The sequence below is a fragment of the Emys orbicularis genome, chromosome 1 (assembly GCF_028017835.1).
Source record: "Emys orbicularis isolate rEmyOrb1 chromosome 1, rEmyOrb1.hap1, whole genome shotgun sequence".
NCBI classification, from domain to species: Eukaryota; Metazoa; Chordata; order Testudines; family Emydidae; genus Emys; species Emys orbicularis.
In genome coordinates this window covers 141431874-141447599 of record NC_088683.1, presented here as the reverse complement: position 1 = coordinate 141447599, position 15726 = coordinate 141431874, and positions in this window count along the sequence as shown.

The window sequence follows — 15726 nt, the reverse complement described above, 5'->3', positions numbered from 1 at the left end:
TTGTGTCTTCTTTACTACTTAATTTTTATTTCTTTTAAACTGTAGTTGCCTTTGGCTCAATCATTTTTGAAATTTGTCTGTAACATCCAAAAACTGAGCCTTATGTACCCAGTGTTAACTGTATATTGAAATATTGTTGAATCTTTTATAATTGTAGGTAGAGGAAAGTAAATACAGGCTTTTCTCCCCAGTGTGGCTGTGAAATCCAGCTTGTGCTAGCCAAGTTAATGTTGCCAGTTCTAACTCACATATTTACCTGGAAATGGTAATCTCAAAATACAGCACACTATATAACAGGCATAGTTCTAGCCTTTACACTCTGTGTGCCATGTTCAGTACCTTCCGTACAGGCTAATGCTGGCTGTATAATCAGCAAGCCCCATTCCAGCATTAATAGCTATGCAGGTAGCCAGAGTGCACATCTTATTTCCAGCATCCTCTTCTGTTCTGTTGGACCACTGAATCCTCCTGCTAGCCATGGGTACGAATGATTGATCAGACATTTGGACCAAGGCCAATACCGTGACCCTGATGGCAACTGCAGTGACAAGCCACAATCAGTTTCACTGTGTATGTACAAGCAGAATTTGGACAAACTGATGAAAGTGAAAATCATAAACACCAACACTGACAAAAGACAACCAAGTCACCTGAAGATTGGTATCATAGAGTCCACTGGGAATTCAGAGACCAACAGTATGTTATTATGGGGGAAAAGGTGACTACCAGTAAGAGCAGACGTTCCCTGATCACTCAAGAAAGTTCAAAGAAGAGTAAGAAAGCTATGCAATCTGCTCCATTAAATTCTACATACTTTCAGTGGCCTAGACACCAGCAGAACTAATAGTGTATTGAAGCTGTCAGATGCAATTGGAATCGATTGTTAACACAGATAAGATTTTATTTGGAATGTCAGCGCTCTCTAGTGTTCCACTCTCACCTCTGCAAATCTTTCATCCACTCACTCTCCCCAGTTTCATCACCACATTACCATTTTCCCGAGTTTGCCCAAGGAAATTCATCAAACCCTTCCACTGAGCCTTAGGCAAAATACATTACAGTAATAATCAATAGCAGTAAAATATGCACCATAGCATGGCTAACACCTATCACAGTAGGTTAAAAATGTGTAAGTGACCATGTAGATTGACAACTCTAATTTATTTTCAGAGATATTTTTTTTCTATGTCTCACTAGGCTAGGAAATCAGTTCCAAAAGGAAAAAGAAGACTATTTGCCAGTGGGGGCGTTAAAAATATCTTACTTTAATATTAATTATCACTTTTTGTTTTCACAAGGAAAGAAAACAAATAGCATCTTTTAGAGAGATGGTGGATGTTCCCCCCAAGGCTCCTTTGACAATGAAACTCAAGTTGACCTTGGGCATGTCGTTTTGCTTTTTTGAACCTCAATTTCCCATCTGTAAAATGGGGCTAATAGCACTTCCCTCCCTCACAGGGAAGTTGTGAGAATAAATACATTAAAGATTGTGAGGTACTCAGATACTATGGTGATGGGGACCATATAAGTACCATAGAGAGAAGATGGGGAGAGGGAGCTGGGGACCACTTTTAAATTTTCACTGTAAAGTTTTGTTCACAGCATATTTACACTGACATGTAGCATGGGAAGATGGCTGGGATATGCTGTAAGCATGGTGAGAGAGCAAGAAAACATGTGAGCTCTGCCACGCATACATGATTTATGAAAAACACTGCACTGTATCAAAATAAAGGAGTCATATAGAGAATCTCATTGCCACCAGCACAAGACAATGCGCTGATGGATCCTGATCATGGAAATGGAAGCTGGAAAAGTGGGCTTTGGAATAGAGGTTATAGAGTTGATACATGCAGCGTACTGCTGATAAACAGAAGGCTCCACAGTTTCAGATAAGGACTGGACAAAAAAGGCTGCAGTACTTGAAGCACAGGAAGACAGGCAAGCAGTGAATTTCTAAGTAAAGAGCAGAATGAAACTAAATGCTCTGCTTGAAATGATTAGTGACTAATACACCCCAAAGGAAAACATATATGTAATAACTACAAAACCTGTTAATAGCACATTCCTTCTTTTATTCAAATGTTGGCAGCAGGGCCAGCTCCAGGCACCAGCGCAGCAAGTGGTGCTTGGGGCGGCCCATGGAAGGGGGTGGCACGTCCGGGTCTTCGGCGGCAATTCGGGGGCGGGTCCCTCAGACGGCACGGAAGAGCAGCCACCGAAGTGCCGCCGATTGCGGGGGGGTTTTTTTCCCCCCTCTTCGCCGCTTGGGGTGGCAAAAAAGCTGGAGACGGCCCTGGTTGGCAGTTTACTATAGATCCACAATCACTAGTCAATGCAATCACAGCATTTCTAGGTCTAGGTTTTCAGTATTACGAAGCTAAGAAAAATGTCACAAGACAAGTGAGTGCTACACAGATGCCCTGCTTCTGCTCTAATTGACACCAATGGCAAAACTGGGTTCAGTGGGAACAGGAATAGGCCTCAATTGCTTTTGCATTACTATTAATCCCCAAATCCCCCTTTTTGTTTGATTATTGACTGGCCTGCTAACCCTAATTCAAAATATAACCATTGTCCTGCATTGTAGACATATCAATGTGCACCGTGTGATCTTCAACACAGTGGGTCAGATATCGCCATGTGACCCTGCCCCTTTGTGCTGCACTGTCAGCAGATTATGGTTGTACAGCTGCTGTATCTGGTTCTGCGGAGGTGGGATCCTCCAGTGGCATAGAGCCAGGAGAGAAGCACTGAGGCCTGAATGCACAAAAGGAGCTAGGCCTGGTGATGCGCCGCATAACAACACCTAACTTCACAAATCCTGAGTTAGGCACCTAAGCTCCTATACAATGAACAGGAGAGGTAGGCGCCTTAGAATGCAATTAACAAAAGCCAGCAGGATAGGTAGGGAAATGCCTACAATAGGGGTACATGCTAAACCTTGCCCCTATCTCAGAGATGAGTTCCTACCACTGGGTGGCAGGGTGGTGCCTATCTCAGCTGCAAACCCTCTCCTGTATTAGGCACCTAGACTGCTGAAGAGTCGGTTGGGGAGGAGGGGGGAGAGAGAAAGAGAGAGCGCACCTGCGTATGTGCATGAGAATGACTCTTTAGCCCAGTGGTTAGAGCACTTGCCCAGGAAGTGGAACACCCAGGATCCAGTCCAATGACTCTCTCATTATTTATCCAGAGTGCAGTAGTTTCAACAGGAGAGGCTAAGCCAGCCCCACATTGGACTATCCCATAGCTCAGTAATTAGAGCACTCATCAAAGGGTATGTCTACACTGCAATTGAAAACCTGCGGCTGGCCTGTGCCAAATGACTCAGGCTTGCAGGGATCAGGCTGTGGGGCTGTTTAATTGCAGTACAGATGTCTGGGCTTGTGCTGGAGCCTGGGCTCTAGGGCCCTGCGAGATTTGGGTGGGAAGTTTCCCAAAGCGCAGGCTGCAACCCATGCCAGAACAGCTTCACTGTAATTAAACAGCCCCACAGCCCGAGCCCCGCAAGCCTGAGTCAGCTGGTGTGGGCCAGCCACAGGTGTTTAATTGCAGTATAGACAGACCCTAAGAGGCAGAAGAACCCTGTTCAAATCCCTTCTCCCTCTCAAGCAGAGGTGGAACTTGAACAAGAGTCTCCCACCTCCCAGGTGAGTTCCCTAACCACTAGGCTAAAAGTTTTGAGGGAAGTCCTCCTTTCCCTCCCCTCCCCCAGCTGTTATTGTGTGAACTCACCAGGGGGAGGGAGGGCAATCTGGTAGGCGCCCTCTGAGCATGCTTACCAGATTGGGACCTGCACAGGACATCACATGACTTGGTCAGCTAAACACTTATCTTCGCCTGGTTTGTGAATCACTGTTGGAGGCAGAGCTAGGCATGTGGATGCATAGAGGGAGGCAGCAGTGCACATGTGCAGAGGCAGTAACATTGGCACCTAGGCAGGGGTCAAGGGAACAGGGGGGGTCAAGTGGCCATGGTCCTCCCACTTTTGAGCACCGGCTTCTGGCCTGACCTGGGGGCAGGGCCCATAGGCTCGCGCCCCCCCAGCCCCGACTCCACCCTTTCCCCGTACCTGCCCCGCCCCCATTCCAACCTCTTCCCCAAAGTCCCCGCCCCAACTTCGCCCCCTCCCTGCCCCTATTGAACCCCTTCCCCAAATCCCCGCCCCGGCCCCGCCTCTTCCCCGAGCGTGCCGCATTCTCCCTCCTCCTCCCTCCCAGCCGCGCGAAACAGCTGTTTCACAGCGCAAGCACTCGGAGCTAGGGGGGAAATGCAGGCATGCGGCGCGCTCAGGGGAGGAGGCGGAGGCGGAGGTGAGCTGGGCCAGGGGGCAGGGAGCTGCCGGTGGGTGCTGAGCACCCACCAATTTTTCCCCGTGGGTGCTCCAGCCCCGGAGCACCCACGGAGTTGGCACCTATGGCAGGGCCTTGGGGGCCGGAAGCTGGAGCCGGGCCCGGGTAAGAGTGGCCTGGGGAGCCTGGGCAGCTGTGGGGAGCCTCCACCTGCCTGCGGTGAGAGGGTCCGAGAACAGACCCTGGCCTGTGTCTAACCCCCTACCCAGATGGAGGGTCTGTGGCTCCCCACAGCTGCCTGGGTGGCTCTTACCATGGCCTGGCTGTGGCCCTGCCCCCAGGCCAGGCCAGATACCTGCATAGCTATTAATGCTGGAATGGGGCTTGCTGATTATACAGCCAGCATTAGCCTGTACGGAAGGTCCTGAAGCCAGAGCTGGGTCAGGGTAAGAGATGCTGGGAGGGCGGGGGTAGGGACACAGGCTGGGGGCTGCTCTCGCCCCCTCCCCCCCGCTCCCCAGCAGGTGTAGGGGCCCAGGCTCCCCGGCCCGGCCTCATAGGGAAGAGGAGGGACAGGTATGGGGCCACGGAGAGAGTGGTGCCTAATTTCCTCCCTCCCCCCCTTTTAGGAAGACTCCGTCACCCTTGCACGTAGGCAACTTTTATTCTGCAAAATTTAGGTGATGAGTGAGCTTAGACACCTACAGGGTTCAGCTGGATTTTGGAGCATTGCAGCAGTCCAAAAATTGGGACTTAGGTGCCTAAAATGAGACTTAGGCACCTAACTCCTTTTGTGCATTCAGGTCTGAGTGGCCAACACAGAGGGAGACTAAGCAGGCTAAGATAGTACCGCCTGCTCCACTGATGCACATGGCCTGTTCTGTGGATTGGAATGGGAGGGACCATGGCCCCTCCTGTCTCTGTTTAGGGGAATGTGTACCCCAGGACATGTGGACTGAGAAATCCCTGAATTCCATCAAGCGCAGGGTCTGTGATTATGACTGGCCCTTGTGTGGGAGGTGCATAGAAGACTAATAAAGCTGCTTGTGTCCTCCAACTCTGCATTCAGTCTGGCCCTTGGTTTTAGCTGCCAATTGATTCCTACTTCTGGCACAGGAAAGAACCATCATATTCTGATTTAACAGGAAGTTACACCTACCTCTCTGAGATCTGCAAAGGACTGAAAATCAAGTGCTCTTACCTTTGCCTGTGTTAATTGTTGTTTTTTCCCTGATTTAATGATGACAGGGAGGACGCTAGATCTGCCTATTCTTAGTTTTTCAGGCTTGGAAGCAATTTTCTTCCTATCAAGTGATGACAAAGAAAATTAATCAGTGGGACCACACAACTAAACACATTTTATATTATGCCTGTGCTTATGGGAAAACTATTCTGACCATCCTGAAAAAAATGTTCTGTAATGAAGCTACTCAATTCACTGAAATATTGCAAGCAGTATCTATTCACATATAAGTTCACTGGAATATAATATAAGAGTATAATTTTGATGAAATATAAGATGTATAATTTTGATGAAAAATAAGATGACTAGTGTGCTGGCTAGTAAGTATCCACTCTTGGAATGATTAGAAAGAATTTTTCCTTTAAGGAACAAAATTGCATTAAAGAAAATTGAGTGAAGATGCATGGGCTGGAGATTTTTAGTAATATGTTGCTATCAATGCTCTTCAGCAATTTATTTGTAAGGAGGAAGTCAGGGAAACCCTCCTTTGCCACGGACCAGATTCTGATACCCTTACTTATGTTGAATACTATCTGACTCCACGAATAGCGCCAACAAAGTCAATGAAATTATTTATGGAGCAAAGTGCTATTAAGGATGAGTTAGGATATCAGACTTTGGTCCTAAACCTCTATTTTTGGATCTAAATGTTCTAACAAACCATCCATCCAGGCTGATGTTTTCTATTTCCTTTCAATATGTTTCTACATCTTGCACTATCTTTTTGCTATATATATCATACCCATCCTATTGACAGCCTCCACAACATTCCAAGACCTTTGGCGGCTCTCCCACAACTTCTAAAAGATTCGCAAAGAAATAACTGATACATATAGATATTTACTCTTTCTTAAAATGAGGCTTTTTGCTATTGTTTTATTTTATTTGATAATAAAAGTTCTCAGGAAAAGAGAAAGACTTGACAAATAAAATAAATAATAATAATAATAATAATAATAAAAATAATTTGGGACCTAATAACAATTAGAATGTTTCCCAGATTATACTAACCATGAGCCTGATTTTGATTATAGACCATCAAGCAGAATTGAGGAACTACGTTTTGAAACTGGTAGAAATTTCAGAGTCTTGTTTACAAGATATAAAAAACAGTTAGGACAGAATCCTGCAGCCATTATTCACTTCAGTAGTCCTATGACAGTATGGACTTGCAGGAGTGGGTCCTTGTTCTGTATGAATTGTTGGCGACTTGTTCTTCCATGCTAAGTGACTTTTAAGACTCAGAAAACTAAAGCTGAAAAAAGAGAGGCCTGGAATAGCTGCTGCTTTTTCTGACCAGCTAAGTTTCTTCAGAGATCCCATCCAAAGCATCAGGGTATGCATTTTCCTCAAATATATGAATACCTTGGCTAAGTCAAGTGCATTAAGTGTATAGTGACTGAGAAATGAACAACCTGCAGTATTCTGCTATACTTGTAAAATGGTGATTTTAAAATGAAAGATTAAGAACTTGTTTGCTTTTTAGAAAATAATATTTGTGGTTGTTGTTGTTGTTGTTGTTCAAAGAATCATAAAAATTCAAGATAGAAAAGGCCTGTAAGATCATTCTGTCCATCATCCTAGAACTAGTGTATGTTTGTTTCCTACAGGAAATTATCTAGAGCTTTGGCTAATCTATGTGCCAAAAAATGGAGCTTCCAACACTTCCTTTGGAAAACTATTCCACAGCCTAAATTTTTTACTCTGGAGATCACAGTGTTAGGGGGCGGGGGGTGGCGTGCTCTTCAAAATGGCATCTCTTGTCCAATACCAGACAAAATAACATCCAGTTTTGTCTCAGTACCAGTCAGGGAACAAACCTTAGAAAAGGAGGACAAATAGCTTGCCTAGTGTTAGAACATATTTTTGAAAGAAATGTCTGATTGCTACCCTCCACTGTCGTTCAATTCAGTTAGTGCTGTAACATGACCAGAATGAACAGATTTTCCAGATTTAAGATAGATACCAAAACTGAAAAAGCAAGAGATGCCCTTGTAAATTACCTCATTTGTTCAAGAAGGAAAACATAAAACTGTCCAACCTCCGATTTTTTGGAGCTTTCTCGGGCTTTCTCTTCTGAGGAGTTTTGGTAGCACTGTAAATGTGGATTCCTGGGCCACAAGCACAAAAACTGTGAAAGTGAAATTGGATATGTAACCCCCTGCTTGCTCGGAGTGGCGCGCCCCTCTGGTAAAGGGTGCCTACAGATAAAATAGAGGAGCTTGGATATCAGAGAGATGGGCATGTCACACATAAAGTAGACACACAGAGATAAAAATAGATGGGAGTAATAGACCAGGGGAGGGGGTCTTGTAAAAAAAAAAGAGAGAGAGAAAGAGAGACTACTATTGATTTTTGATCCTCCTTGTCCAAATTCACTTAAAGTTGGGGATTTGTATCTTTTTCCTGATTGGAACAATATTAAGATTATTTGATGTCTTTTTGCTTTGTAGTGGCAGTGGAAAAAAACAGGTGGTGGACAAGGGAGGAAGCTGCAGAAAGCAAAACCTCACATTTTTAAGTGTGTCACTGTCCACAGGTATGGAAGCAAATCATCACCATCCTGACAAATCTCAAAGATGACAGTCAGCTGATCTACATGTGACACCTCGGGTGTTGAGTCGACGGACACTGAAAAATATCCCACATCTTTGATCTCATCTACAATGGCTGATAGTGTCTTCTTTGCCAGCAGTGGAATGAATTAAACACAAATAATCTTTGATAGATATGATGTATGGCCTTTTCCATGATTTGCGTGTTCATTGATGTGCTGAACTAAGAAAGGGTTGAACTTAGCGATTAGCTCTAAAACGCCAAGGTAATTGACAATGTGTTTCGATCCAACAGTCTCATATGAGCCACGGAATGGCAGACCATGCTCAGCAAGAAAAACTATGGTTTCAGCTATGCGTCTGAGAACGTTCTTCCAATAAGCACAAGCTTCCAAAAACTGGTTTTCCATTTGGGTATCAATTCTGCCACTAACTTTCTTTCGGGCATGGTACCTGCTAACTGACAATGCATGCTGTTTACTCATTGTATGATTGGTAACCTATGCGATATTCTTCCAATTATTGAAGCCTTCGCAGAACATTCCCCACTTTTTGGTATCAGAAAACAGGTGGCAATAAAAACAGTACACTTTCTTCTTAGAAGGCTAATAGATGAGCCATTCTCGCTTGCCAATCTGTTTGTTAGGCTTCACATATTCAAACATGGATTTGGTCAGATAACGATTCTGATTGGTATACTCTCGCTTTGTCAATGAAAAGTCAGTATCTAGATTCGGGCATTTCTGTGGGCCCTTCTCAGTCCAATATGCAATGAGATCTTGAGATGTGATGTCCCACTTGCCTGGATAGTTGGAGCAGGATATTTTTGTATGACTATCACTGGGAACGTCTTCAGAGGAGTGGGGTGAGACTGCAGCTAGAGAAGTCACAGGAGGCTGCTCGTTTTCATCAGGTGCAGGAGCAGCAGGTTTACTTGGGCTGGTATTCGCCTGGACTTCCTCACCACCAGACTTAGTAGGAGGAAAAAACGTTAGGATGAAAGGAGAACCTTTCAGCACTACATCTTGTCTTTGCCGTCTTTCTTTGACCTCCTTCAATTTCTGCCATCCTCCTATCTTCAACATGGTTTCTATAGTCCAGTGTAGGCCTTCTGTGTACAAAGTTCAATATTGCTTGGGCCCACAAACACTTACTTAGCCCACAAAGACAAAATCACAACCACCATAAATTGAATTCACAATCTTGATTGATTTGTACAAAGCAATATCTAATGAGACAAAAAAATTCTGCTGGCCCCGCTACCGTCGCTCAGCTGTTACTTCAATATGGAATGGAGGGCCTACAGTAGGGCCTAAAAATAGGAGGGCCTAAGGCTATAGCCTTATTAGCCTTTGCGTTAATCTGGCCCTGAAAACACCCAATACACAATTGTATTTTAATACAATGTACCTTACTGGTATTAACTGCTAATTCAATAAGTTTCGGGGGAGAGGGGCTCAGTTGGAGCGAACATGAAACAGGAGTTAGACTATGATATTGCAACTCATTATGTCAGTGTAGAGCGGATGTCCAGTACAGGTACTCTGTAGGGAAGGGACACAGTGATCAGATAAAATGGATTGGTAAAAGATTTAAAGGAGGTATTCTTTAAAGGAGCGGAAACAGGAGAGGCTCAGGGCTTTTATGACTGGTACATCTGGGAGCCAATCCCCTCTCCTTCATAGTCCCTCCCACCCAGCAGGTTGGGTGGGGACCAGGATGGGTAAGGGGGAGGTATAGTGGGGCAGCTGCCCCACTCCTGGGTAAACAGGGCTGTGGCTGGGTGAGCCAACCAGCTAGGCTGATTGCACTAGCAGCCACAGCTGTGGCTAGGTCAATTAGGGCCCAGCTGGCCCTTATAAGAGGGTTGTGGCCAAGCGCTAGAGACAGAGTCTCCCTCTAGCTGAGGAGGGAGATGGACCTAGCTGCCTGATTGCTAAAGGGTACTGGAGTGAAGCAGGGCTGGGGAAAGGCCAGAGGACCTGGGGAGCTCTGGGCCAGCAACTCCCCAGGCTGCAGGGCCTTGTACAAGGCCCCTGGAGGTACTGGGTTGCAGGGAAACGCAGCTGGTCAAAACCTCCCTTGCCTATGATGACTGGCTTATACAGACTGCAGTTGGCCCCAGTGAAAGGGGGCTAGATGGTGACTGGCAGTAGCCCATAGGCTGAGGCAAGGTGGGGATAGAGGGTGGGGATTCCCCAGGGAGGGGAGACCCAGATCTGTGGAGTATTGCCTGGAGGGGCAGCATCCCCGGTAAAAGGGCACTGGGTTCCAGGAGGGACATGGGGGCCAGCGGCGGCGAGACACCAGCAAAGGGCACTCCGGAGCTGGTAAAAAGAGCTAATTCCTGGGCGACCATCAGGAGAAGCTGCAGGGTGAGGCGTCGCCCCACTACAGGAGGGCTGACAGAAGCCTCCTGGGTATATATTGAAATGGTTATGGAATTACCTGCACTGTACACTCCCAGACAGTTAAGAATAAAGTGGCAGCCTAATTAAACCACATCCAGTGTCTCCTGTCCTTCTTCCAACATAGCTGGATAATGAGGTTATTAGAAACTTATAGAAACTTGCTTAATATTGTGTGTGAGGAAGGCAAAGATGTAGCACATCAGAGGTGGACTTGATTCAAATAGGATTTTATTTTTCATTGCATTGATTTATGACACAATGCTGCCACACACCAGCTGCAGCCCACCAAAGCTACTTTGGAATTTCTGGATAGATTGTGGTCAAATGCAATCAACAATTTGCTGTAGGGTGACCAGATGTCTCGATTTTTATAGGGACAGTCCCGATATTTGGGGCATTGTCATATATAGGCTACTATTACCCTTCACCCCCTGTCCTGATTTTTCACACTTGCTGTCTGGTCACCCTACTTTGCTGCATAGAGAATCACAGAATTAAGTGGCACGCCATCTAGTTTCTGTACATCTGGGGTCTATAGTGACAAGGTTGTTAGTATGCTGGGCCAAAGTCCACAAAGACAAGAGAATTAATTAAACATGTAAGCCATATAAATACTGATGCGCTAGGAGATACAGGTCTCATTAAGGGATATCCTATAAAGCATGGCCTGATACCTACTGCAAAGCCCAGGGGAGATTATCTGTTTCACTGGCACCAAAAGTGCAAGTGGAGTTTGAATGAGGGAGAGTACTCAAATTATTGTGCAGATTCATGAAGCAATTGAGTGGCATGAGCTTATTATTCCTGTTTTTGAAAACAAATGAAACGATAAGGATTTGTGTTGACCTTATTAAATTCAGCAACACTGAAATAAAAGTAAATTAAGCCTTCACTACTTACCTCACCAATGCAAAGAGAGAGCTTGTAACAATAATGCAGTATCTTAAAGAAGGTGGCCAAACATACTACTGATGAGGGCTGAAGCTCAGACCTTTTTGCTTTACTTAATGAATTGAGTGTCACTGCACTGACAAACCAAGAGCCTCTGAATTAGTGGTCATTAACTATTTTTCATGTTTCATAGAGATATTACTCATGTGAACTACATTTGGCAAGATAGTTATAAATAAAAGTGTTTGTTTGGTCTCTATGTAATGTATAATCAGTTAATTTCCAATCATTTTTCACCTGCAAAATTCAAGACATTCACCTCTAGTCCATATTACCCTCAACGGAATGGCAACACAGAGAGAGAAGTCCAGACTGTCAAAAGTATCCTGAAGCAGAATGAGCCATTCCAGCCTTCCTGAGCTAACTGTTTAAACAGTGATAAATAGTCCACCAGTTGTTATTAGAAAATCAAATTCACATATATATACCATCATTTCCCCGAAACTAGAGCCTTATTGGCCAAATTCTGAAAAGGATAAGGTGTTACACGAATCTTTCTGTTTCATATAAAATGTTTCATGGCAAAAGAAATTCTACTAGGCCCTTACCAGACTTAAACTCTGGAGCTAAAACAGTTGGTTAGAAATAGTGGATACATGAAACAGGATAATTGAAATACTCCAAGATCCTATCTCATCAAAGCTGAGGAAAAAAATGTTACAAATTATTTCTGTCTGCTCAGGATTCCTGGATAGATTTTGCTGACATTTCACAAACAAACAAAAGTATAAACAAACAAGACAATTTACCCAGGGCTGAGGTCATGCATAAAAAATTTAAGCTAAATGGATCATTTTTCATAAAGTTATGAGCAAGTGGAAACAAAGTTTTATAATGTAAATCCCAATGTCATATTAAACAATGGCTTTTACTACTATTTAAGTATATATATAGCTTATTTTAATTGCTTATAATGCACCTATCACTGCAGTAGTTTATATGATCACTCAGCTTTATCTGTAATAATATAATTGTGTATACACAAAATTATGTATTGGTTTATTTGTATTTATTTATTATTTATTTTATTGTGTTACCTATTGTTTATTTATGCTAATAATTTATTCAGCTCTGAAGGAAAATAGGATGAGTACAAAAATCATAGCAGTGCTCATAAAATACTGATAAATCTTAATTCTCACTTCATTTTAAGGAAACCCCAATTGTTATTGTAAGTCATAATTGCTTTAACTATCTGTCTAGGTTCTTCTACCACACCCATCGCTGTAGTATTTCAGCACCTTAGAAACAATAAACTTGCAACAGTGTTTTCTCTCTTGAATGAACCCTAAGCATTTGAATACAAAACGCACTTTTCACATATTGAGGAAATAGAATTTAGCACATATTCCTGTTCTCAGATGCTCACCGCAGATCTCTTTTGCATATTTTGCATCTGATCAGTGAGCAAAACTCCCACTAAAGTCAATGGGAGTTATCTGTGGGGTATGAACGCAGACTATGCAACCAAGTTCTGCAGCATAATCAAGAGTTAAGGAATGTGGATAAGAGTTAGATCCAATGGGACGGTCTTAACTCTAGTGTCAAAGACAGTTTCCAGAAGTATTTGGATGCTACCAGCCTCTCCCATGCCTCCTGATACTTTCTGCACGTTCTATGAAGACCCAACACTGCTAGATAATACTTAGTCCTGCCATGAGTGCAGGGGATCGACTAGATGACCTCTCGAGGTCCCTTCCAGTCCTATGATTCTACTGCCCTCCAATCTATCAATTTTTTAAAATAACATATTTTCTTTAATTAATACACTGCTCACATTATTAAGTCTTTCAACCTCCATTTCCAAATGTCATAGACCTTGCTATATAATTATGTCATTATTAATAAACAATTAGTAAGTGTCTGCAAAGTTTCCCACCATGATTCAATAGAAGTTTCAGTTTTTAACAACTGTGGAGCCAAGGCATCAATCTTAATCTCCAACCTTTCCTCCACGGATCTTAATGCAGAAAGAAACGTCTTCCATGAGATCCCCAGAGAATCACCATTTTCAAAAATGGGGTCCCTGGGACTTGCCTGCCGTGAAGGAGAATAGGGAGTTGCACTGGGTGTACCCGAACATGCAGCTCCATCCCACCAATCACCAGTACTTAACCTCAAATTGTGTTCAGTAGGCCTCTGCCGATTGTTCTCATCTGGCGATTTTCTCTTTTTCTGTGGCATTATCACTACACTCAAAGAGAGTTTGAAGTGAGAAATGCACAAGCCGATGACACAGAAGAATGCCTGCAGGTAAGGAAACCTGCTGCATGCACATTCACAGCACCACCGTCCTGCACTGTCCCCAAGATTTTGCCATTTTGAATCTAGTTTTTATAAGCATGCCTGGGATCAAGGCTAGTGTTAGGGCCAGAGCAGATGCATGGTGTTTGTGGCAGTGGAATTCTGCAGATTGTATCTATGATGTATTAATATTCTATATGACAAACTGGCATTCTTGTGGTCATAGTGACCAAACTACCCTCAAAAGTCATGCAAATAGTTTGTAAATTTGCACGTGAGCTTGCAATTATATTGTTTTTTATTTCATCTGTAGGAGATGGTAGCCAGATATAGCTCTGAATAATATTCCTTGTTACTCTGGAGTGACAATCATCCTTTTGCTTCAGCCAGGGTGAGTGTTACCAAGCTCAATCAGTTTTTTAGAGGAGTTGGAAGCAAGATAGTGGACCAGGAGCTAAAGCCAGAGACCTTGTCTGCCATAACCCTTTTCTTAAACTCTCTCACTGTTGCCTTATCACCAGTGCAGTTCCACCAATGGTAGCAAAGGGGAGAGCACTAGTGTAGATAAGGCACTGGCCTCGTTTACTACTATGTTGTCTAATGCTGCTCCACCTTCTATTCACAAAGCACCTTTCCTTCTGAAGGATCTCAAGGTACCTTACAAACTAAAAACAAAATGTATACAAAGACCACTTAATGTCTCACTTAATGAACAGTCAGCCAGTGGAGTGAAACACAGAAAAAGTTTAACAGTGCACAGCAACACTACAAAAGAATTTAGAGCAGAAAGGGAAGAAGAATATTATATATAACTGAAATTGGAGGTGGAATTTACATAGAGTGATTTCCTGAGATGGAAAATGGCCAGGATAATAGAATCAGCCTATGCTTGACAAAAGACTATGGGATTTCAAATGGTCAGGGTCTCCATTTTATGCATTATCCAGTCTTTTTTGGCTACTTCTGTGTCCCTTTATAAGTTGGGGCACAAAGGAAGCAAAACCCTTCATAGCAATGACCCTACCTACCAGACATACCAGCAAGACTTCTGTCTTCTTCAGGTGAAGTGTGAGGCAGCCCTGACACATCCAGCCAGAAATATTGTCTATACAGCTCTTAAGAATAGAGACTAAGGCTATGTGTAGGCTACAGAATTAAGTCGACACAAGTTACGCTGCCGATCATAAACCGCTATAATCCCATTGCTTGTGCATGTTCACACAACACTCCTTGTGTTGTTGGAGCATGTCCACAGTTGGTGTTCTAGTATCGAGAGAGAGCAGTGCACTGTGGGTAGCTATCCCTGTGTAGAAGCTGCAAGGAGTTGTGGGAATGGATTGCAGTGCATCATGGGTACAGGCTCACCATCCCATGATGCAGTTTTTTCTGTTCCATCATTCCGACTACATTCCGACTACATTTCGTGCATTTTTCAACAGCCCCTGTAAACTGTGTGCCTGCCATCTCTGCCTGAAAGCATGGATCCTGCACTGCTCTCTAGTCTTGTGATAAGTGTTATGAACACAACACGACTGATCATGCAGTATTTCATGACCTGCAAATCTGAACAGGAATTCGTGGTGCCGACCCTGCTGTGTGCCATGGAAAGAAACAAATCCAGATTACTTTTGGCATTCAGGGAGCAGCTAAACATGGTGGACCGTCACTATTGGGCTCAGGAAACAAGCACTGAGTGGTGGCAGCAGAACTTTTGGATGCACAAAGCCACCTTCATGGAACTGTGTGCGGAGCTCCCCCCTGCCCTGCAGCACGAGTACACCAAAATGAGAGATGCCCTCTTGGGGGAGAAATGCATGGGGATCGCTGTGTGGAAGCTGGCAACTCCAGACTGCTCCTGGTCAGTCATGAATCAGTTTGGAGTTGGGAAGTCCACTGTGGGGGTTGTATTCACGCAAGTGTGCATGGCAATTAATCACATCCTGCCAAGAAGGACTGTGACTCTGGGAAATGTGCGTGAAATAGTGAATGGGTTTGCGGCAATGGAATTCTCTAACTGTGGCAGGGTGACA